The sequence below is a fragment of the Mesoplodon bidens genome (genome assembly GCF_964165515.1).
Source record: "Mesoplodon bidens genome assembly, chromosome: 11".
NCBI classification, from domain to species: Eukaryota; Metazoa; Chordata; class Mammalia; order Artiodactyla; family Ziphiidae; genus Mesoplodon; species Mesoplodon bidens.
Window position 1 is genome coordinate 34,199,102 of NC_138167.1, and position 24,534 is coordinate 34,223,635.

Consider the following 24,534-nt stretch of genomic DNA (forward strand, 5'->3'; position numbering starts at 1 on the left):
CAGAATTATAGTCGTCCAACAATTTTGGAGACTAGCGAAAAACGTTTTTCACCAAAAAGAACATTTTAAAAGTTTCATAATTTTTTCATAAAATAAAACAAGTATCTTGATTTTCTGTGAAATAAATCAAACAAAAACAGAAAGTCCACAGATTATTCTCCAATTTTATTGCATTCCTCAATTTGAACTTTTATCGGTCTAAGATGAAACAGTAGCTGACGGCATATAATAAGTGCTATGTTAGTGTTTATAAAATAAATCTTTACCACTATGAGGAGGGGTAATGGAGTTTGGCTACTTTTTTTGGATTGATTTCTTATTTTATTGCACTGTGGTCCATGAAAATTATTTGTATAATATCATTGTTCCAGAATTTGTTGAGGCATCCTTTGGGGTCAAAATACTGAACATCCTCTGTATGAAGGTTAGAGTTTTAGGTTAGGCTTGTTACTTGTCATAACCTTTTTAGTTGTATTAACCCATTGATTATTTTATTAGTCCAAAAGAAATGTGTTAGTATCTCCTACTATAATTGGGTGTTTGTCAATTTCTCCCTGTAGTTTTATTGGTTTTTGCATAATACATTTTGAAGCTACGCTGTTAGGATCTTATAAATTCACTAACGGGGGAAAAAAGAAAGAAGAAATAACAATAGCTGAAAGAGTGGAATCACACAACCAATTGTGGGCATAAAAGTCAACAAACAGTGAAAATAGCCAAATGGTAAACAACAGAGAAAGAGTTATTGAAAGCACGGCTAAATACACATATTAAGCAACCAGGCTCTGGAATTTAGACTACAAATGGTTGTTTGAAGAAGCTCTTTTTGTGAGACTGACAAAAACGAGGACACGACTTATTGCTGTTTATCTGATCTTCCCACTGGTGTTGCTCAGGCCTTCTATCACATGCTTGAGAATTTAGGAGCAGACGCTACCATTATTTGACAGAAAAAGAAGGGGAGCCGGGAGAGCAGTTAGGGGTGTCTGGGAGGCTGCGGGCTGGGGGCCGGGGGGAGAAGATGCTGGCAGCAGATGTCATGAGCTGAAGCGGTCTGGTGTCTGACTCAGCTCTCCGTGCAAAGCCCCCTACAAACACTGCCCCACTTCTCAACCTTCTCAGGAGGTTTTCTCTTGATCGGTAGACCCCCGGGAGACTCCCAAATCATGCCATTTCGGCTTTGAGCTTGCTTCGCCTTTTGCCTGGAAAAGTCCTCATCCTCCTCTTGGGGACCTTCTGTTCTTTCAGAGCCGCTCAAACATCACTTCCTCCATAAAGCCTCCCCTCCCCCGGGCACACCCACATGCACCCCACGTGGTAGTGTGGCTGATCTACAGGCACTGGTCGTATATTGTATATTGTCAACCAGTATCCACCTCACTGTGCTGTGATCAGTGGTTTACTCACCTCTCTCCCACTGTACTCTCAAGTCTGGCTCACGTTGGATTCCTTTACATTCAACCCACAGCATAGCGCCTGGCAGATAGAAGGCCCCAAGGTAATCTAAAATAATGGAATATAAATGTAAATGAAGCCATTTTTATTTGCATTTTAATTATATAATGGCTTTATAAGAGAGCTCAAGTATAATGAATAACCCTGTAGGAAATTCTAAACCTGAACCTTGATTGGGAGATTAAAAATTAATGTTCAAATGTAAAGGAATGACTTAGAGTGGCATTATTAGGTGCTTCTTGAAAAAAAAAGTTTTCTCAGGATTCAAAAAGTTAAAGAAATATGGGGTTCAGCAAAATTAAAAATAACATATCTTTAAACTCCAGGTTTTACCGGAGCCTAGTTTATTGTGTTTTGTTTCCTTATCTAAATTTTAAATTCCTTAGAGAGTATTTTTATTTCTATTTTCCAACAAGTAGGCACTTGACATATAGTTAATGCTCAGTAAATGCCTAATTGACATTACACACACACACACACTCTTCACCACCACACACAAATACCCCACATCTTGAAACCCAGTGGGAAGCCTGGCACTATTTTTGGTTAAGAAACGTATAAGAAGTTATCGGCTTTTAATTGAATTAACAAATATATAGTTAATTCATGAATAAGAGAATACATGTCTTAGTCAGTGAATGATTGAGAGTCCCCCTCAAATTCCTGGCAGCCCAGTGACTCCAATTAAAGAAAAAAACTTCCAGGGTATTTTCCCAGTATGGAACTTAGGCTTGTTTTTATTTTGTATTTGTGAAATCCTCTAGCTGCTACTGTAACCCAAAAGCTGGTGTGATGTGAATGTGCCTCTAGTTGCAGGAATGAGTTCAGCTGTGAGGACTTCTCCAGACAACCTGTTTTCTCTATCTGCCTGAGGAAGAGAGAGAGAGCAAACACAAGAATTTCTCCCTTGTAGGACTGACTTCCTCTGAGGCCCCAGAGAAGCCATTTGAACACTCTTCCTTAGTTCCTCCAGCTGTAAAATGGAACTAATAATGACTAATAATGTATTTCACAAGGTAAGTGTGAAGATTCAGTGGTCAGTGTTTCAAGGTGGTAGACTCTGAGTATTGAAATATTTTCTATAATGTGAAACTCTGTTGGACCTATTTCTTTTTCCTGGCTGAGCAGTATTGTTTTCTATTAGATTGGGTTTTCAAATCTCCTAAGTTCATTTAAATACTCAATTCACGTGACATGTAAGCAAGGTGATTTATTTCTATGTTCAGAATTCCATTTTGTGGCAAAGACGTTTCTAGAAACAATAACACTTGGCATCAAGACAAACGCTGTGAATTCCTATCCCAGCTACATTGCAGTGTGGGCAGGTCCCCACATTTCTTTGCCCCTCTGTTTCCGTTTAGGTCCTAACTCAAAGTATCTGGTGCCTGACTATGGGAGTGTGAGAAGTCAAGAGGTAACATATGGTGAAATGCTTTAAGCTCTGTGGTAAGGATGCCAGAGAGTATTATTCTACAGATGTGAAAACTGAGTCCCACAGAAGCAAACAGGCTTGCCTTAAATCATGTGACAAGTGAGCATCAGGAACTACACTCGGTGCCCTGGATTACAACCGGTTATTTTGCCCTTATCGCTTCCTAAGGAATCAAGTTCCTACAGGGATAGAGCTTTCTCTTGGAGGAACTGCCCTTCCCGCTTTGATGGAAGTCGGCTTTCTTTCACCTGTTGAGCTAGCTTTTGCCTTGCTCTAAAAATGGAGCCGTCTCTCTTGGCCTGCAGGACAGAAGAGGAGGCTGCTAGAGCTTCTTGCCAAGGAAAACAGCCTGGTTACAGTGTCCAGCTGAAGACTTATTACTGGCTGCCGAGAGCCCCGTTATGTAGAAATCAAATAAAGTCTTTAGAGGAGGCCAGAAAGGCAAAGAAATGCTGTTAAATCTTGAGACCTTTATGATGTAGAATAAGGGGAAAATATAGGGTGTAAATTGAGTTGTAATTCCAACCAAGTCAATGCAGTCAGTTGTGATGGCCAAACAGCAGATACATAAAGGCTTAAGGACCCCAAATGTTACAGACTCTGGCTGCTACCCAAACACCCTTGCAGCTGAAACAAAAGAGTCTTGTATTCTTGCAGAGACAAAGCCTTAAAGACAAAGCAGCATACCCTCTTGACTAAAAGGGTTTGCAATGGATATATTGCTAGTAATCTTAAACCTGCTAGGCAGAGACTGGGCAGGCTTGGAAGCAAGCAGGTTTTGTAGGATGACGGGTTTTGTGTAATGCCTCACATCTTCGTGGTACCCAGTGACCTCGTTATTATGCCTGTGAGTACTGGTTGATGTAGCACAATAGTATATGGACACAGGACTCTCTGGATGGGGAGTCTCTTTTCTAGAAACTGGCATGATTTCTTCAACCCCCTCCTGCTGGTCCCACCTCTTTGGATCTGGGCTAAAAGGAGGAGGAAAGAAAAGCAAAAAATAATAGCTGGCATTTTTGATTGCTTATTATACCCCAGGCCTGTGGTGAGTATACAGTATCTCATTTGACTAACACAATATATCTGTGAAGTTTATGGTCTACATTTTTTTTTTTTTTTTTTTTGCCGTACGTGGGCCTCTCACTGTTGTGGCCTCTCCCGTTGTGGAGCACAGGCTCCGGACGAGCAGGCTCAGTGGCCATGGCTCACGGGCCCAGCCGCTCCGCGGCATGTGGGATCTTCTCAGACCGGAGCACGAACCCCTGTCCCCTGCATCAGCAGGCGGACTCTCAACCACTGCGCCACCAGGGAAGCCCTATGGTCTACATTTTTTAAGAAGAGAAAACAGTGGCTTAGATAGGTGAGACAGTGCAGGTGTTAAGAGCTTGTGGTCCCTTACTTCTGAGCTGCCTGACATTGGGCAAGTGACTTAATTGCTGTCTCATCTATAAAGTGGTGTGAAAATAGTACTTACTACCATTATGATCATTAAATAAATTAATAGACACAAAACAATGAGAACAGTACCCAGCACATAGTAGGTACTCTGTAAATGTTACTTTTTTTTTTCGGCCGCGCCACGCAATTCGCAGGATCTTAGTTCCGAAACCAGGAATCAAACCTGGGCCCCAGCAGTGAAAAGGCCGAGTCCTAACCACTGAACCACCAGGGAATAGCCTTATTTTTATTACTGCCCAAGGTTTTAAGCACAACTATGAACAGCTGTGATAGCAGAACGGCGCCTAGAAAGAACTCAGGTCTCTCTGAAGCCTGAAGTGGCTTTTCCCTTAACCATCTCACTCTATTGCCTATAAAAGAAGAGAGACTGTAGCCAGGAAAGGCAGAAGCAATGCTCTGGAGCAGTTTCTAGCTGTTTAGCAATAGTGAAGCATCAGAAAGACAATTCCTTCCACCCTCCACCCTCAGCCATTCTCACCACCACCAACTGTATTCATTTTATTTTTATTATTTCCAATTGCTCCCACTGACAGCCACAAATAAGAGTAGCAAAACATACTTACTTTTGTGCTGTCTCAATTTTGTCTCTATTCAGTGTTTTAAAGGCACAGGCATTTAGATGTTGAAAGGGGACTGTCTAACGTGATTTCCTTCACACAACCCTTTGGACTTGGCTTCAGTTTGGATGAAACACACAGGAAAGCTCTCATCATCGGCTTGGACACATACTGCTTTCCTCACAACCCTGCATGTTGTCTGCACAGGGAAAGGAGAATGTATTGTGTCCTCTTGTGCTTGCAGCTGCCAGCCGTGCTCTGGTGGCAGCAAGGTCCTAGGCTCTCTGCAGGTCATAGTTAGATTTCAAGTAGGATTTGAAGGGCCTGAATCTGTAACAGAGTAAATTGTAAAACTCAGTCTAGCAGTTTAGAGGAATAAAGCAGTTATTAGGCTTTTAATTTTAATAATGATGTTAAGTTTTTAAAAACTTAGGACCAAAAGAAAGTACTCACATGGCTGTATTCAGGGGGTTTGCAAGTTTTAACTCGGGAAATCTGAATTGATTTGGTCCTGCTGGCAGGCTTCTCTGATGTCCAGTAGGGGGTGGGAAACAGTGCCATGGAAGTGCCCCCTGTTAAAATGGTGCAGGCAGGTAGTGCCCTGCCTAGCAGCGTGGGGACATCTTCTCTGGGGCCTGCAGCATCACAGCGTTCTCCTGCAAGTGGCCACTGCTTTGCTTCAGAGTCCATAGGTTAGAGACCCAGAAAAGATCTCCCACTTGTTGGGTGGGAAACCAGGACTTAAAGGTTTGAGTTACTGAAGGGATTGATGTGTCAGTGGAGTCCAGGAACTTGGCCTTTGCCAGTGAGCACAGAGAGCACTAGAAGAAGCTACAGCACAGTCTCTGGAGGTGTTTAAACCCCTTTTCCCCCTCTGCCAACCCCCCACCCCCTGCATATAGCAAATGTTCTCTGGCACATACCCGGGGCTGCGTTATATTTCCACTTCAGAAGGAACTAACCTATTTCCAGTGGCCACAGGGAGACCATGTCAGAGTATTTCAGCAGCTCTCTCTCGGGGGCGGGCTTCCCTCTGTCCTTGGATGGGTCTCTTCATCAGCAAATGAACAGCATGTGCTATTCAACATCTGGAAACACTGAGTCCACACTCCTGCCCAATGGGGAAATCCTTCTACACTCCTGACACTGAATATGCCCTGGGACTGGGCAGGCACTACTTTCAGGGTTTGATGGAATAAATCGTCTTTACACTGGGTCAAAGGCTTCTTAAACAGAAAATGATAGAAATGTAAGATTGACCAGCTAATATTCTGGACTAATATCTGATTTGTCATTATGTTGGAGCTGGCTTCCCTTTCTGATGGTTTTGTTAGCTCCTCCATATGGAACTGGTGTCTGTGTGGAATGATTACGTGAATTTTCCTATTTTGTAATAAGCTTGATCAAAGAGTTTTGTTTGTTTGAGGGAAGTTGAAACTAATACCTAAATTAAACAAGAGTGTCATATGCATTTTTCTTATGCTTAGTGTTTTCACTGCCAATCTTGCTGGGGAGGGGGGAAAGCTATGATTGGTGGGTACTAGGAAAGCAGCTCCTTCCCCTATTTTTTCTTCTAGAAGTATGAAAAGTCACTTTACATGGTGAAAAGTGGGTAAGTTCACAGAAGCCTGTTCCCTGCTGGATGATCAAGACTTGTCTCAGGTAAAATTGCTTTCTAGAAAACGTTTTGCTTCATATTAAAGACCTACAAGCATGGACACATGCTTGTGCTCATTGGCTTCCTACCTCCCTAGATCTTTTAAGCACTCATCTCTGAGGTAGATGTTGGTGATTCCCATACTGAAAGAAAATGTTTTAAAGTTGTTTTTCTTATCAATGGGTGATACATCATTCGCCCATTTAGCCATGAACACAATGCTGCTAGTCAACGTTCTTCTTTGTTCCAGGTTTTCTATGTTAACGTGGTCTGCGTAGTAAAATCCTTGCCAGTGAAGGGAGAGCCAGATTTGTGGCATGGCCCATAACACACATACGTTACTGAGACCACACACAGATCAAAAAGATAAAGGCACGCATTGCTTTTGAGCAGTGACCCGTGTGCCAGAAATGAGGTTTCACCTACAAGAGACCAGAAGAATGTGAGAGTTTGGGTTCAGGGTATCAAGAGTTTCCTTTTCTGTTGTCGTCTTTTTTTTAAAAGGACAGTAGGACAACATTTTTTAACCCTTTCTATTGTCCTAGTCTCGCTATTTACAGCTGAAAAAGAAATAAAGAACATCTCCCTCCCACCAGTAACCTTTGCAAGGAGAGGAGTAACCTGATGCTAAGATCTGTGGCTCTGGAGCCAGACTACTTGGCCTCACTTCTGAGTAATCCACTGTGGATTTAACTATGGGCCTCAGTTTCCTGTAAAACAGGAATAATCACTGTACCTACCTCATGAGATTGTTGTGAGAATTAACCAAGATAATACAAGTAGAGTGCTCAGCATGGTACCTAAACCCTAGGAAGGTTTCAACTGTTTGCTATGAGTACAGTAAAAATCTTGCCTTGATGCCATCAATATGCTCCAAAAATTAAATTGCATAAAATATGGGGTCAGTTTACTCCAACATTAATAAATAATATACTTTCAGTCGATCTGTGCTGTTTCAAAAATCACCAAGAAGACTAGATAGTACAACTATCACTGGACTGTGAAGGTCCATGAAAAGCTCACCTCTTGAATGCATCCTCTTCCAGAAAATTAAAGCTTTACTCATCTGCCCACCTCCAGGCCCCTTATAGGGTTGGGGTGTAGTATAGGTATAATGTGTCCAGACTGGTGTAACAGTAACAGGGGAGGGGAAACATTATGGATGGCGTTACTTGTTATTACGGTGGATATCTCAGGCCTGCTTTTAACCTTTCTAATAGGTGGCTTTTGACCTGGATGCTCATTAGAATCACCCAAAGAGCTTTAAAGACATTGGGCCCAGCAAAATATAGTCACCCGGACTTGGGTTCAGATTCTGTCTCCACCATCTTTAGATATATAACATTTGACAGGCTATTAACCTCTTTCTTTTCTCATCTGTGAAATGGGGCTGTCGTAAGGGTTAAAGATAATGTGTTTAAAACTCTGAGCATGAATCTTGGCATGTGGTAGTTTATCAATAAATACAATTTGTTAATAACCTATTTTCTCTAAAGAGCTCATCCTGAAGTGTCCTCCACCTCCACTAAGCTAAATTATAGAAACTTTGCCGTGAAAATGGTTAAGAACTGGTTAAGAGGGCCTCTTATTTTACAAATGAGAAAACGAAAGCACAAAAAATTGCTCCAGGTTACACAGCTAATAATAGGCTAGAACTTGAACCCAGGTCTCCTAAATCTTTGTTCGTGGTTTTTCTTCCTGTTCCACAGTTTTCAATCACATGATCTCTGAGGCCCCAAATTCTGGCCCTAGACCCCAGTTTCAGCTTCACGTTTTGACAGTCCCTTCCTGCATTTGGCTTTATGGTGCATCAACACCAAATTGTTACTTCCTGAAACTTGTGCTTGTTGTTTCTCACCTGTTTTCCTTGGCTTATGCGATCATTCTTGCCTGAAATGCTCTCCTTGTCTTTATTTTCTACTAACTACACTAACTCCTGCTTCTGCTGTTGATTAGCTACTACAGCAATTGCCATACCACCATAAACATTTAGAAATCAGACAAAACGTCAGCTATTGGACAACAAGACTTTATTCTTGTGAATGAGAAAGCAAATAAGGTGAGCCCTATGATTGCCAGAGCTTACGGCTTGGAGGCAGTTTCCAAGCCACTTCTCAGGATGGGGGAACGAAAGCAGAGCCCAGTGATCTCACTGAGTTGAGGAGGCAGACATCAAAATCTGGGAAGACCAAGGAGGCAAGAATTTGCAAGTCATACCGCCAGAAAGGAGGGCACTAAATGCAAAGGGGACTCTGGAGAGCTGCAAAGCTTACTCAAAGTGTTTGGCTGAATATTATCTGCACATGCATGTGAAGAAAATACCAAGACTAGGGAAAGAATGCACTGAACTGAACCACACCTGGAGCTCACACAGAATTGGGAAGAGTTTCTGTCTCCCTAGCTCATGTGAAGAAACTTCAAAATCCACAGGGCCTTGGGTGGAATTCTCAGAAGTGTCAAGCCTTAGAAGTGGGGTTACATTAGTCCTAGAATAAAAGCTGCTGTGGGCCCACCATAAAAAGCTTGAAAGCTAGTCTCTCATGGATCAAACTGAGCTGCTATAAAATCCAATATTCTTTAAAGGAAGACAATAAAATCCAGCATCTAACAAAATAAAATTCACAATATGTGAAATTCAAAAAGTAATGACTAGACATATACCAAGAAGCATGAAAATATTGTTTATAACAAGAGGAAAATTAATCAGTAGAAACAAGTTGAGGAAGGACAAAGATAAAGGAATTAGTAGATAAGGACCTTGAGAATACTGTACAAAGCTTATTCTTATGATGAAGGATGTAAAAAAGAAAACATAACATGATAAAAGGAGAATGAAAGATATCAAAATGACCCAAATGTAACCTGTAGAGATGAAAATATTTGAAATTAAAAAGACTGGTTAGGATTAGCAGCATATTATTTGATACAGGAGAAAAGATCACCAAACCTGAAGACAGTAACAGAAACTATCGAAAATGAAGCACAGTTTAAAAAGAGACCAAAAACAGAACCAAAAACAAGTACACACACAACAGAGCCTCGGTGAACTCTGGGACCATATCAAGCCATGCAATATATGTGTGATTGGAGTCCTAGAAATGTGGTGTTGGGGAAACAGAACGACTATTTGAAGAAGTAATGGCTAAAAATTATCCAAATATTATGAAAAATATAAACCCACAGATCCAAGAACCTCAACAAACTGAAAACAGAAGGAACATAAAGAAAGCCACACCCAGGCACATCATAATTAAATTTCTGAAACCAACGCCAAAGAGAAAATCTAAATAGCAACTAGCAGGTAAAAAAGATACCTGCTATAGAGGAACAAAAATAATAATCATAGCAGACTTCTCATAAGCCATGCAGGCCTAAAGGCAATAGACTGTTATCTTTTAAGTGCTGAAAGAAAAAAATTCCCAACCTAGAATTCTATACCCAGGGAAGATATCTTTTAAAAATGAAGGCAAAATAAAAACCTTTTCAGGGCAATAAAAGGTAAGAGACTTTCACTGTAAGAAATGTGTTTTTTTAAATAAATTTATTTATTTTATTTATTCATTTTTGGCTGCGTTAGGTCCTCATTGTTGTGCGTGGGCTTCCTCTAGTTGCAGAGAGCAGGGGTTACTCTTCGTTGCAGTGCGCGGGCTCCTCATTGCAGTGGCTTCTCTTGTTGCAGAGCACGGGCTCTAGGCACGCAGGCTTCAGCAGTTGTGGCACATGGGCTCAGTAGTTGTGGCTCACGGGCTCTCTAGAGTGCAGGCTCAGTAGTAGTGGCACACGGACTTAGTTGCTCCACAGCATGTGGGGTCTTCCTGGACCAGGGCTTGAACCAATGTCCCCTGCATTGGCAGGCAGATTCTTAACCACTGAGCCACCAGGGAAGCCCAAGAAATGCCAAAATAAGTCCTTTCAGCAGAAGGAAAATAATATCAGATGGGAATTTGGATCTATAGAAAGAGGTAAAGAGCAACCCAAATGATAAATATGTGGGTAAATATAAAAAACCATGTTTTTCCCCTCATTTTCATCTCTTTCACACCTATCCATCCTTCTGGGGAGAAACCCTATACTTCTTTAGCAGCTCTCCTTAGGTCAAACTCAACACCCTATATGAACCAGATTGATTAGGTAAATGAGGGAAGCCTGTGAATGATGACAGGAAATAGTGGGGACAGTGATAAACTCAAGAACGTATGCCTCATCTAAAAGGAACATCTGTTACTCAGCTTTGGCTGATTTTTGTTGGGAGGAAATTGAGCACAACTCTTCCTTTATTTTAATGTAGCCAACTAATCAAACTCAACCCAAACTGAAAAGCCCTGTCTCTCTATATTATACTCATGGGCTATATTTAGCCTTTGGACCACCAGGATACAACTAGTATGTTAGCTATTCTTCACGTGTACTCTCATAGTACTCGGTGGGTATCTCTGTTACACTTACTAAAATGTATTATAATGTTTTGTTGATATACATATGTCTTCCCAACTAGATTAGAACTGTTCATGGGAAAGAGCCATGTCTTATTTGTTTTATATTCCAAGTGATTAGCACACAGCCTGGTACAGGAAGCACTTCAGAAATGCTTATTAAAGTGGAGATCATTTCGATGTATTTTTTTTCACAAATACGCTCATACTATCTGCATCTCAGAGAACTGAGGAAAGTTTAGGAGTTAAGCACTTGACTAAAAGTTTGGTGCAGTACTCTGGGAATGCATCAAAATAATTTCGTTTACTTTCTTTCATTCAGTTGATAATTCTATGCTATCCTTATTGTGGAAATGTTCTGTGACAACCACAAATATGAGCATTAAAGCAATCTGGCATTTTGGTAGCTGCAGTCTTACTTCAATGCCTTTATTTTTGGACTAAAAAACAGGAACCACAAAGCTTGTCCCTCACCTTCTCCAGGAAACACCTCTCCTAAAGTAATTTCACAGAGGTGCATTTGTTACTGGGCTAGTTTCTATCGAAGCATGAATGGAGGTATGGGTGGGAATCTCTCATTTTATTCCACCCCAGGTTTTCTTTTTAGCCCACCTCCTCTACCCACCCACCCAGCCTCCCTACACATACACATTTCACCTCATCCTGCACACCTTGGTCTCACCATTAAAAAACCAAGTTGACAATGAGCATCATTTTTTGGAAGTTGTCCCAACACTCAGAGCAGTAAAAATAAAATATTAATGGTAGTCAATGCATTGAGTCCTTATTATGTGCCAGGTAGATGATATCATGTCGTGTAATGCTCACAATAATCTCTGTTTCACAGATAAGAAGACTGTAGCCCAAGGTTTCACAGCTCATATGTTCTGATATTGGATTTTGTGTCCTTACTTGCTCCTCAAAGCATCATCACCTTCATGTCTGTTAGAAAGGTAGCATCTTGGGTCTCACTCAAGACCCACTGAGTCAGAACCTGCATTTCAGTATGATCCCAGGTAACTCGTATGTACGGTAAAGTTTGAGAAACACTGGTCTACATGGCACCACTTCCTGCTGGGTACACACTTCCTGATAGTGTCCATGATCTCTGTGGCTGAAAGCTCCAACATATTTCTTGGTGTGCCCAACTTTCTCTTCAGGAATGATTTGAGCAGCAAGATTGTTGCTTGTAGAATTCCATTGTGTTGATATGAATACTCACCCCAAGAACTCCCCTTTCCTCCCATCCATCATCATGTTTCATTTTCCACTTTTGGACTTAGCTCAAAGATGTGAACAAGGAGGGCCAGGAGGCTTGCAGAGAAGTGGGTGGGCCACTGGGCTTGCTTGTGGCACTGATGCCCTAAACAGTATATGGCCCCAACTTCTGAGTGACTCTGGAGGGCCACCTAACTAATAATTTCTCCCAGTGGCTGCTTCTGTCCCTGTGCAGGTCATAGGGAAGTGCTCTGCATGGCAGGGCAGGGGAGCCCTCATAGGAAACACCCCTCAAACAAGAAACTTGGCAGAACTAGAGGTATAGAAGCGGTTATGGGTACAAAGGTACATGGATGCTAGTAACTTTATTAAAGCTTATTTTTACATCAGTACCACTCACAAGCAAAAGTCTAACCATCACATCCACATGTTATTGGGTCCAAAACAGCATGGAACTGACTTATTGTAAAAGTGGGCTCTCAAAATACTATGTGAATCAAAGTTGTTGGGTGGTCAATGAAAAATGGTTTTTCCAGTTAAGGTGTTTCATACACATTTGCTTTGATATGGCACTGGTGACAAAGGTTGCTTTTTATGACATTCTTCTAAGCACCATTATGATGTTAATAAATAAATAATTAATTTTCTTCTTTTCAAGAGCTAGGGTGTCTCCAAGCTTCTTTTTTTTCCTCTTTTTTTTCCCCCCAAGCTTTTTGTTTGCCAGTTCTGTCTTAGGAAGCCTTTTGTCTTCATCACCAGCCATCTGTAGGGGTCTGAGTTAAGCAGAAGGGGCTGCTGTGGAGTGATGGGAGGAATTCTTTCCTCCTGAGATATGGTTGAGGCAGAATGCTGGGACAGGGGCCAAGTTTCTTGCCAACAGTGTAGAGCATGAAACCGTAGGATACTCATTGATGTTGTTGTAACTTTGTTTTCCACATTAAGTGAGCATAAACACTTCATAGAAATAATGTCATTTTGTACAGATAGCATGGCATAGCCAACCAGAGTCCTGTCTCTGGACATTTATCCACCTGGGTAGCAAAGGGACATTTTCACAGGGTTCTTGCATTAGCAAGACTAGGAAGTTATGGGAATATCTTTACCATAGAATTGAAGTGCTCCAAGGAGGCGCTGTAAGATCATTTTATGTATTCTCTTCAAAGATAGGCAAACATCCAAAGTTTTACAGAGATGAGAGGCAGTGAGGTATAATGAAAAAAAGCTAGGCCGTAGGCTGATCCAAATATTGGAATGAAATTTAGTCATATTATCTATTAACATGACTTTGAGGGAGTTGTTCAAGCTCTTTGATTTTTAATTTTCTCATATTCAAAGATGAGGAAATAGGTGCTTTTGTACTTTCGATTGTAAGACAGTGAAACAATGGATTTACCGGATGAGGGATCCTGTTTCCATATAAGTTTTGCTTTTTAGACACAATATTTTAATGATTTAAATTCTAGCATCTCACCTATGTTCTTTAATTTTGTTTCTCTTCACAGCTGAACAAGTAGTGAGCCTGTTTAAGTGAGAATCTGGTGAGGTTAGAGATTTATCATTTTTAACATTCTGAGTAACTTTTTGTCCTCTTCTGGATTGTATTAAGTTTGTGATACTCCTATTACTTACTAGTATCTTTTATTTTTCTATTTTTCACCCTTTTAATAGAAAATAATGATAAACTGAAATAAAATATTCAAATAACTGCACAAATATTGAACTTTGTTTGGATTGCTCTATTCATAGAAGTTACTTATTGGGGTAGTTGGTAGTTGGTAGCTGTTGCTACAAAGAACTTCCAAACCTCAGTGGCTTGGTTTACTTTTTTGCTCACATAGAGTCCAATGGAGCTGATCTTGCTTGAGCAGTTCTTCTCCAAGATGGGACTCAGGGTTCCTGTCATCTTCCCTGGGTGGCTCTGTCACCCATTAGGGCCTCCTTGGGAGGCCTCTGCTGAATCTGTTCTATTCAGCCAGCTGGTGTGCAAAGAGAAAGAATGAGGAGAATCTCATGGGTCTTTCTAAGGGCCTGTAAGTAGGTATATAATATCTGCTCATATTCCATTGGCCATAACTTGTCAAAAGATCCCATCTAGATGCAAGAGAAGTGAGAGATGTTGTTTTCGTCTTTGTTTTCCAAGAGGGAAACAAAATGGTTTTGGTGAACCCATCACAGTGCCTCTGCCTGACAGCACTGCTGACCACACTGAATTACAGCTTCAGGCAGCCAGCAGGTGGTCTCTCAAAAAGTTTGTTCATCAACTGATGTACAAAACGGTGGTTTGGTTGTATAGTAGGCAGTTTATAGCCATCCACGCATGGTATATGAGAGCTGAATGTATGAACGTTGTAGAATTATCTGTATGTCTATCTCTCAGAGTTACATCTATTTCTGAGTTGTTGTAAAGAGTCAGGGAGAGAGTTAAGTGACAGTGCCTGACACCGAGTTAGCACTGACCAGTGGTTCTCATGGTGCAGCACCCAGATCAGCATCATTGGCATCACCTTGGAACTTGGCAGAAATAAATGATTGGGTTTCACCCCAGACCTACTGAATCAGAAACTCTGGGGGTGGGGCTGACATTCTGTGTTTTTACAAATCCTTCCAGGTGATTCTAATGCAATGAAGTTTGAGAACTACCAGCTGAGACATCGGTTTTCTTTTTTTTCAAGGAAGGGAGATATTCTTTTCGAAGAAAATAGATTCTTTCACAATCTCCTTTAGTAAACTTTTCTAGTGATGAATGGATTCCAGCTACTCTGAAATTTCTTATAGGTGCCAAACTTGATTCTTCTACATTTCATCCTATTCATTTTGAATTGTCCTCAGAGAAAGAGTAAAACATCTGATCATCGCTATTCCTGTACTTCTCCATCAATGTCGAGACCGCTTGGCCAGCTGTAAGTCTTTTCTTCTTTAGGTTCACTTAAAACTTTTATGACTCACAAGTGTATTATGACTCAAAGTGTATTAACTGCTATTTTCTTGTGGCTTTTGGGGTGTGAAATATGGAGCATTATAATAATTTCATACCTGAGAAAATTTCCATTGACTTTTATTTCCCATTCAAAAATGGATGTTCATTTCTTCAAAGCTCTTTATCAAATAAGACTGTATATCATATGAGAACACACCAGGAAAACAAACACTTCTTTAGAAAATTCAGAATGTTCATTTATTGCAATGGGCTACTGTTATCTGAAAATTGTCAGCCATACCAGCATAATGATATTTTCTATCAAGAACATATGAGTGATACTTGCTATTTTGATCATTATTTATATCAGAACATTTTAAAAAGAAGTAAATCCTGATGACTTCAATAACTTGAAAGGTATTTGACTTGAGTGAAAAATAGGTCATACAATAAACCACAATTATTTAACCAGATTGAAGGTTAGTAGTTTTTCTTCTGGACTGGTGGTGAGATCTCCCCTTTCTGCATCTGGTGGAGAGAAAATGAAGAGATAATGACTTCATAGGTGAATTTATAGAAGGCACTTTAAAAAAGAATAGAAAAGAAATACAATCACACAAAGAAGATGGCTTGGGACACTGGCTTGGGAATAGGGCAGATCCTTTGGAAATACCTTCCCAAGATTTTCACCTTATCCTTTTGTTTAACTTTGTCTGCATCTGAAAACTTACTATCTTCTGGGAATGAATCAGATCTGTCCTGAGCCTTCCTTCTGATGTGCCCCTAGGATTCAGATCCTCAGGAATGAGGAGCTACCTCATAATGTGGACACTTAAGGGAACAGAGACCATGTTTTCTCTGGTATGATTTGAACTTGGGAGGACTGACTTGCCTAATTTCAGAAGTGTGGTGACCCGGCGACATGGAGGCCATGTTTTCCTGCTTCCTTACCAATCCACTTACCAGTTTCCTGTCCAATTCTCTTCTTTTGCTTAGTAGGTTTTTGGATATTTTCATTTATTCATGTTAAAAATACCTTTTTAGATGAATTACTCATTTACACATTCAAATTAGAATTTTCATTTGCCAGTTTTATCACAGCTGGCATAATTAACAATGTCAAGTTTTTAAACTATATTGTGACAACATTTAAACTTGTTATGCTTTTGCTTGTGGATGTAATTAAGACAGTGTGTTTGGTATCAGTTTATTCTTAAAAAGCAAAGTAAAAGCAGATGAGGTGTATTTATAGACTCATCAGCCAATGAATGGATGAAAGATAAAAAGAAATTAATGGGGAAATGTCAGCCAGAATGGAGGAGGGACCCACTGCGAAGTTCATTTCCAGACCAACTATTTGGAATTTATTCCAAAGACAGCTGTCTCTTGAATTACAGTAGGGGGGAAAAAAATGACATTGTAAGACTATCAGGCCTCAAGTTAAGAAGCAGGCAAAGAGTAACATAACTTCAAATAAACTTCTGCAGTCAGGATGGGGGCCCAGGCACAATACGTACAGTCAGAGCCCCACCTGGAGTTATGCCCTCCTACAAAGATTGGGGCTTAGGAAAATCTGGGAAAGAAGGAAAATCTCTAGGAAGCGTAGGAGCTTTGGAACTTGGTCCTGGCCACTTGAAAGCTGTTTTGATTTGGAGCCAAGGACCCCGCTGTGGGGGAGGGGAAGTAGAGGAAAGGGCAGAAGACAAAATTGTAGTGTGAAACTCCAACCCAGGGAATTCAGTTTTCAGAACAGGCAAAGAAGAAAAACGAATTGGAAAGCTTAAGGGACCTAGATTCATTTCTCTGTGTTTTCTTGCGAGCCTGGGCAGTACACTTCCTTGACTGCGACATGAAGCCCAAAAGTTGTCAGAGATTCTTGGGCATGTGTCTAACGTTAGACACAGGTGAGGCCGAGCAAATCTGCATCGTTTTGAGTACATATAAAGGGGCGGCCTGGTGGGAGGAAGTATGGTTGTTTTTGGCGTCCTAGTTTTAACCCTCAGTATTTCAGAAACTAGGAGAAATGACTTGGGTCCGATGAAAGTTCTGTGGTCTGAAGAGCTCAGCTGCAGGCGGGGTGGGAGGCAGGAGCGGCAGAGGGAATGGCTTCACCAATTTTCTTCGCAGAAGAGTCTAAAGGAATCTCTATTAATGACTTAGAAGAAATTTCTCTGGATTTTCATGGGTGAACGGCCAAGAACTGTTCTTCCAAAATTCAGATCGAAAATCCCTTTTCTAGACAATTAAAACATGTTAGTAAAAGGTGACTTAATTCAGAAAAAAAAGGGGTTCATGGAGGAATGCTTCTTTTGTTTGTTGTGGATGCTCCTCTGGATCCTAATGTACCCATGTTTCCCATCCGTAGTTTTGTTTCTTCATATTTCCCTACAGTCTTTTTCTCCTCTTCCACCTCAGTGAATTTTATTGACGTACTTTACTGATGTGTGTGAACACAGGCTCTTGGTTTCACTCTTTAAAGAGAGAGAAGGTTATGACACTGTCTCTACATAGAAAAGAAAGAAGGGAGGGAGGGAGGGAAGAAGGAAGGAAGGAAGGAAGGAAAGAAGGGAAGGAAAAGAATCAAGGCATAACAAATCCAGTTGTTTTCATTATCTAATCAAACCATCCTATTTCTGAACAATCTCCTCAGCTGTGGCACATCTGGAAAGGCTGAGGAAATGAGTTCACAGAGTTTTGAGCTTTGTATTTATTGAGTTGATTTTTCTGTCATATAGATAAGGCCTGTGTGCATACATATTTTAAATATATATATATATATGTATATATATGTGAAAGCTGTACATTTAATTGACAAGGCAGTTACCTGACTATCCAGATCACTTTGTAGTTTAAAACAGTGCTTCTCAAACTACCTGTGACAAAGGTCCAGTGTGAGAATTTCCAATCAGTCATGATTGATATTTTTGTAAAATATAACGAACATGAATTACAAGAAAAAATAAATTTAAAAAAAACCCTCAAATCATGCACAATGCAAGCCTCTAATGTTAGATTTAGCAGGCAAAAAAATTACCTGTGAAATTACTCTAAAAGTATCTAAATGCTTCCTCTCAGTTTCTGTGCTTAACTTGTTGTATGGTGACAGTCAGCTCACAGGCAGGCACTGTCCATCAAGTAGCACCAGTTTAGATGGTCTCTGTGCTGAGGTATGAAAGGAAAAGGATTATAGTTTAGATTGTTAAACTTCAGAGCCATTAACATACTCTTGAAATACAGACAGGGAGATCAATTCTGGTATTTTTCAAATAATTTGGTCTCGTATACTTATGTATTCTTTTCTTTTGAAAGAAAATATTTAATTGCCTGAGCACTGTTGATTTATAAAAATCACTGAAGTGTTTGCTTAAGTAAAATAAACTATATACATGGAGTATCTCTGGTATCATATGGGTCCTGTTTGTACTCAGACACTGGAAGAATGAATCTATTTTAACACTGAAATTGTTTTAAGAATGAAACAGTTTCTAAAATGTAAATAAGGGCATGGTATTCTGAAATGCATATACAGCTGACATGATATACACATTCATGTATGCCATGTTTTTCTTTTCAATTGATCTTTCTTTACCCAAATATAATCAATTAATGTGGACCATTGCCTAATCCAGTGTTGACTGAAGTAGCATTAATTCACATATTGGGTTGAAATGCCAGGAATATTGTGGAGAGCTGAAAAGATTGTAAAGTGAATTGTATGTTTTCCTCTTAAACTGTAAGACATTTACCAATTCCCACTGATCCTGAGTTACCCTAATGAACTTTCCACACATAGGCTAATAGAATTTATGTCTATAAAAGCAGTAAGTTAAAGAAATGAAAGCTTGAGTCTCAGAGACATTCTCTTACTATAAATTTATTATTTGTGAGGAAGAATTTCTTTTTTAACAAAAGATGCAGAGCAGAACTATTGATTATCATCCCCACATGGACCAAGTGGTGAAAGGACTGTGGCATCGTGGAAACCATATTTATTGTTATCATATGTTTTCCTTAACTGTGGCTATCAGAGAGAACCTTTTTTGGGAGGGTGTCATTTACAATACCCTATTGTTTGACATTCAGCTGTACGATTCTGTTTCAATAGTAGTTTATTACCACATCTTTTTTTTTTTCCTTTGTAGATTTAATTTTAGATAAATGTTGCACTCTAGTAATGAGATTTTAAGAATTGCTCAGTAATTGAACCATGTGAATTCAATGGTCTCTAAGTCTCGGGTCTTAAGAAATTACTGAGTAAGTAAATTTTGGGTGGTGAGCGTGAAGAGAGTTCACATAAATATGTAATTTAAACATGGAACTAAAATCCACAGAGAGACAACAAATTGACACCAACAGGCTTTGTTGTGGCCAGTGAGAGGAGCTGGCTCTCCCAAGGCTGAATTAGTGGGGACAGAATGTCAGAGCTTGCATGGGGGTCCCTGTGGGTCCAGGTGCACTAAGGCTTGGAGTGTGACTGTTGACTCTGCACTTTGGACACCTCAGGCTGCTGAAACCTCTTACAATTTGCCCAGTGTAAGTTGTTTGCCTCCCATAGGGGACCCTTCCAGTGCCCTGGACAGCAGGAACCATCCAGTTTTGTCAAAACACATGCATAAAACCGAGGAGCTCTGTGTTCTGAGGGAGGATGCATCCAGGAGAAGACCATCATTCTCTCTGTCCCTTGGTTAGATCCGTGTTTGACCCCAGGGCATGATTTGCCATCATTTGGCCTATTCTGGGTCTCTGTCTTCCGTCCCTTGTGCTTACTAATATATAGCCCCCAGCTTGTTGCCTTTTTGTGTGTGTGGTGAATATTTTTATTTATTTATTTTTAAATTTTATTGAAGTATAGTTGATTTACAATGTTGTGTTAATTTCTGCTGTACAGCAAAGTGACTCAGTTATACATATATGTATGTATATATATTCTTTTTCATATTCTTTTTCATTCTGGTTTATCACAGGCTACTGAATATAGTTCCCTGTGCTGTACAGTAGGACCTTGTTGCTTATCCAACCTATATATACTAGTTTGCATCTGCTAACCCCAAACTCCCAATCCTTCCATCCCCCCACCCCTTGGCAACCACAAGTCTATTCTCTATGTCTGTGAGTCTGTTTCTGTTTTGTAGATATGTTCATTTGTGTCGTATTTTAGATTCCACATATAAGTGATATCATATGGTATTTGTCTCTCTCTTTCTGACTTAACTTCGCTTAGTACGATAATCTCTAGGTCCATCCATCTGGTTGCTTTTTGAGTGTCAGTTATGATCCATGTTTCCACAGTGATGACATTGGCTGCTTCGGTTTTAGGAACTGTCAGAAATAGCCACTAACTACGAGAAAGAGAGCAAGGACTAGGCCCGAGTAATTGGTAGGCGACCCTGGTTTTGTCGCTTTCATTTTCCTCTTGCCTCCTGGGAAATACAGTCCTACAAAGTGACCACTGAGAATGGGTTGAGATTCCAGCATCATCAAACCCAGAAGGATGACTGTGAGTTCCGTCACCTCGTCTGTTCCCTATGGACCCAATATTAGAGTGTTTTAGAAGGCTTGAATCAGATTCTATACTCTGACTCTGGTCTGTTCTCCAAATGGAAACACAAGGGGAGAATGGACATTATTTGTCTTCCTAACTTTCTTACAAGGTACTAAGTTACATCGTTTGGGGACCATTCTGAAGATGGGGAAATTCATTTTTCAAGGCCAGCAGGGCTGGTTGCTATGAGCAGACTGATGTCTGCACACACACCCTGCTCTCCTCAACCTGTGAAGTTTCCAGATGATGAAAAGCTTTTCCATAATCAGAGGATAGTAGTTGAAGGATGAGGGGGTCACTAGATTATGAAGATGGTTATAGTAACAGTGACCGATCATTTCACACAGTTTTTATTGAACCTTTACTTTGTGAAAGACCCTTTGCCAGGTGCTGGGGAGTAGTATATTTTCATTGCTTTGTGAACTCTTTAAAGTCACTTCTGTTATTTTATTTTATTAGCATTTATAAGTCAACATCTAGGGAACTTGATCAAAGCACTCAGTAGAACTTCCCCCAGTGGGCAAAATCTTGATCTAATGATTTACTGCCTCTGTCTCTCTGTCTCTCTCTGTTTTCTCTCTCACTCACTCCCACCCATACACACTTCTCCTTCTAAATATTTATCAAGGTTGCAGTGGGAGGAACAGTAATATAGCTATACCATTACTTGAGTGAATTTAAAATGATTATTTGTGAGGCCTCTTTCATTCATGTCCAGAGAAGCAGAAATAATTTGATCTAGACTTCGTTGAAGCAATGTTTCAAGGTGGAAAATAGTGGTTACTCATTTCAGAAGAAGTAATAAATAACACGTTGTGTTTTATTGCTGAGGTGTGTAAGACATAGAATTATAGAAGTCCAAAGAAGGAAGTGTCTTTAAGGGAAGCTCTCCATGGAAACCCATCAAGCTTTGAATTTGAAGAGTGCTAAGTGGTTTCTGGTAAAGCCACATCATTGGAGATGTTTAGCACTTAACAGTGTTCGCACATGGAATGCTGTAATTCTGTGGTAACTGCAGCCAACATCTCCTAGGTTTTCTGGACAACTACACAAATGTTTTCTCTCAGTGTGATATTTAACATCTTCTATTGTAATCCTGAAGGTTTTTCTCATGCCTCTGCATCTGAAACAATTCAATGCTATATTTATTTGAAGTCTCTCCTGGTCAGCGGGCTGACTGTTAGTGATGTATCACATACAGTGGTTTCTGTGATGTGATTTGCTGACCATGGAAAGATGAATGAAGATCACAGTCACATCAAGTTGAAGACTATGGTCAGACTTAAACCATTTCCTTGAGTTGTATGGCTGTTTATTAATCAATGTCTTCATTTTTAAGAATGAAATCTTCTCAAGGTTGCCGTACACTTTGTGGATGTATCAGTTGAAGTATAATGTTATACTCGCTCATAACTTCATAAATAAGAATGTATTGCTTTGAGGCTGGAATAAAATGACAAGCTCTATTTGGCATCTCTATATTAAAAGGGTCATGAAGAGATTAATGGTTGTTGGCAGCTCGTCAAATTTCTTTGATGTCCACTATTTTTTTTTTCCACTAGAATTCTGCATCTGTCACTCCCTGAACGAGTTGCCCACACATTTATGTACACAAATTATGGTGCCTTTATTACATCACTTCCAACCTATCTGGATAAAAGCATGGTGGGATTTCTTCCCCCGTGTGCAATTTCCATTTTGGTGGCATTTCTGCTTCTTAATAAATTCCAGACAAAGCAAATACCCAAGCCTGTTTTTTTAATGTAGTTCAGCTTTCTGTTTTCAGTCACACTTTGTTTGGGAGATGTCCTGCTAGGAAGTTACTTAGATTCATGAATATTTGGAGAGATATTTGCAGACACGGGGGTCTGGGGATTCATATAATCCCATTGTATATGGTATCTCTTTTTCTTTTTCTTTTTATTTATTTATTTATTTATTTATTTTGCAGTACGCGGGCCTCTCACTGTTGTGGCCTCTCCCGTTGTGGAGCACAGGCTCCAGATGCTCAGGCTCAGTGGCCATGGCTCACGGGCCCAGCCACTCCGCGGCATGTGGGATCTTCCCGGACCGGGGCACGAACCCGTGTCCCCTGCATCGGCAGGCGGACTCTCAACCACCGCGCCACCAGGGAAGCCCCTTCTTTTTAAATTCTGTATTTAAAATTTTAATAATTTGGATGTGATATTTAGTAACTTCCTGGCTTAATTAATTTTTTACTTAATAGTTTCAATTTTGATCTCTTTCTAAACTGTTATCAGAAGAATGTAAAAAAATTCCAAAATGAACTCTGACAGATATAAAAGGTGCCTCCTCTATTCATATGGTTTTCTGGTCTTCAAAGACAGGCCAGGAGGAGGAGTCAGATGGCGGTGTGGGAAGATGCGGAGTTAGTGTCTCCCCACAACTAGGGTGCCTGCTGTACGCTGGTGGGGGACTCTGATGCCCAAGGAGATGGGAGGAACCCCAAAGTGAACCGGTAGGATGTGGGGGGATTGAGAGGGGAGGAGAAGTGGAGGCCAGACAGGATCAGTGCCCCTGAAGCTGGGGAGATCAGGAGAGGCAGGCGAGAGGCAGGAGAGGAGAGGAGGGTGTTTGCCCTCCTCTTCAGCTAATTTTTCAGTGGAAATCTGCAGGCCAGAGGGAGTGGCAGGATATACTTAAAGTGTTGAAAGAGAAAAACCTACAACCAAGATTACTCTACCCAGCAAGGATCTCATTCACATTCGATGGAGAAGTCAAAAGCTTTTCAGGCAACAAAAGCTAAGAGAATTCAGCACCACCAAACCAGTTTTACAACAAATGCTAAAGAAACGTCTCTAGGTGGGAAACATAAGAGAAGAAAAAGACCTACAAAAAACAAACCCAAAACAATTAAGAAAATGGTGATAGGAACATACATATCAATAATAACCTTAAATGTAAATGGATTAAATGCCCCAACCAAAAGACACAGACTGGCTGAATGGATACAAAAATAAGACCCATATATATGCTGTATACAAGAGACCCACTTCAGACCTAGGGACACATACAGACTGAAAGTGAAGGGAGGGAAAAAGATATTCCATGCAAATGGAAATCAAAAGAAAGCTGGAGTAGCAATACTTGTATCAGATAAAATAGACTTTAAAATAAAGACTGTTACAGGAGATAAGGAGGGACATTCCATAATGATCAAAGGATCAATCCAAGAAGAAGATATAACAATTATAAATGTGTATGCATCCAACATAAGAGCACCTCAATACATAAGGCAAATGCTAACAACCATGAAAGGAGAAATCAACAGTAACACAATAATAGTAGGGGACTTTAACACCCCATTTACACCAATGGACAGGTCATCCAAACAGAAAATAAAGAAGGGAACACAAGCTTTAAATGACACAATAGACCAGATAGATTTAATTGATATTTATAGAACATTCCACCCAAAAGTGGCAGAATACACTTTCTTCTCAAGTGCACATGGAACATTCTCCAGGATAGATCACATCTTGGCTCACAAATCAAGCCTCAGAAAATTTAAGAAAACTGAAATCATATCAAGCATCTTTTCTGACCACAACGCTATGAGATTGGAAATCAATTACAGGAAAAAAACTGTAAAAAGCACAAATACATGGAGGATAAACAGTGCACTACAAAATAACCAAGAGATCACTGAAGAAATCAAAGAAGAAATAAAAAAATACATAGAAACAAATGACAACAAAAACACAGCAACTCAAAACCTTTGGGATGCAGCAAAAGCAGTTCAAAGAGGGAAGTTTATAGCAATTCAATCTCACCTCAAGAAACAAGAAAAATCTCAAATAAACAATCTAACCCTAAGCTTAAAACAACTAGAGAAGGAGGA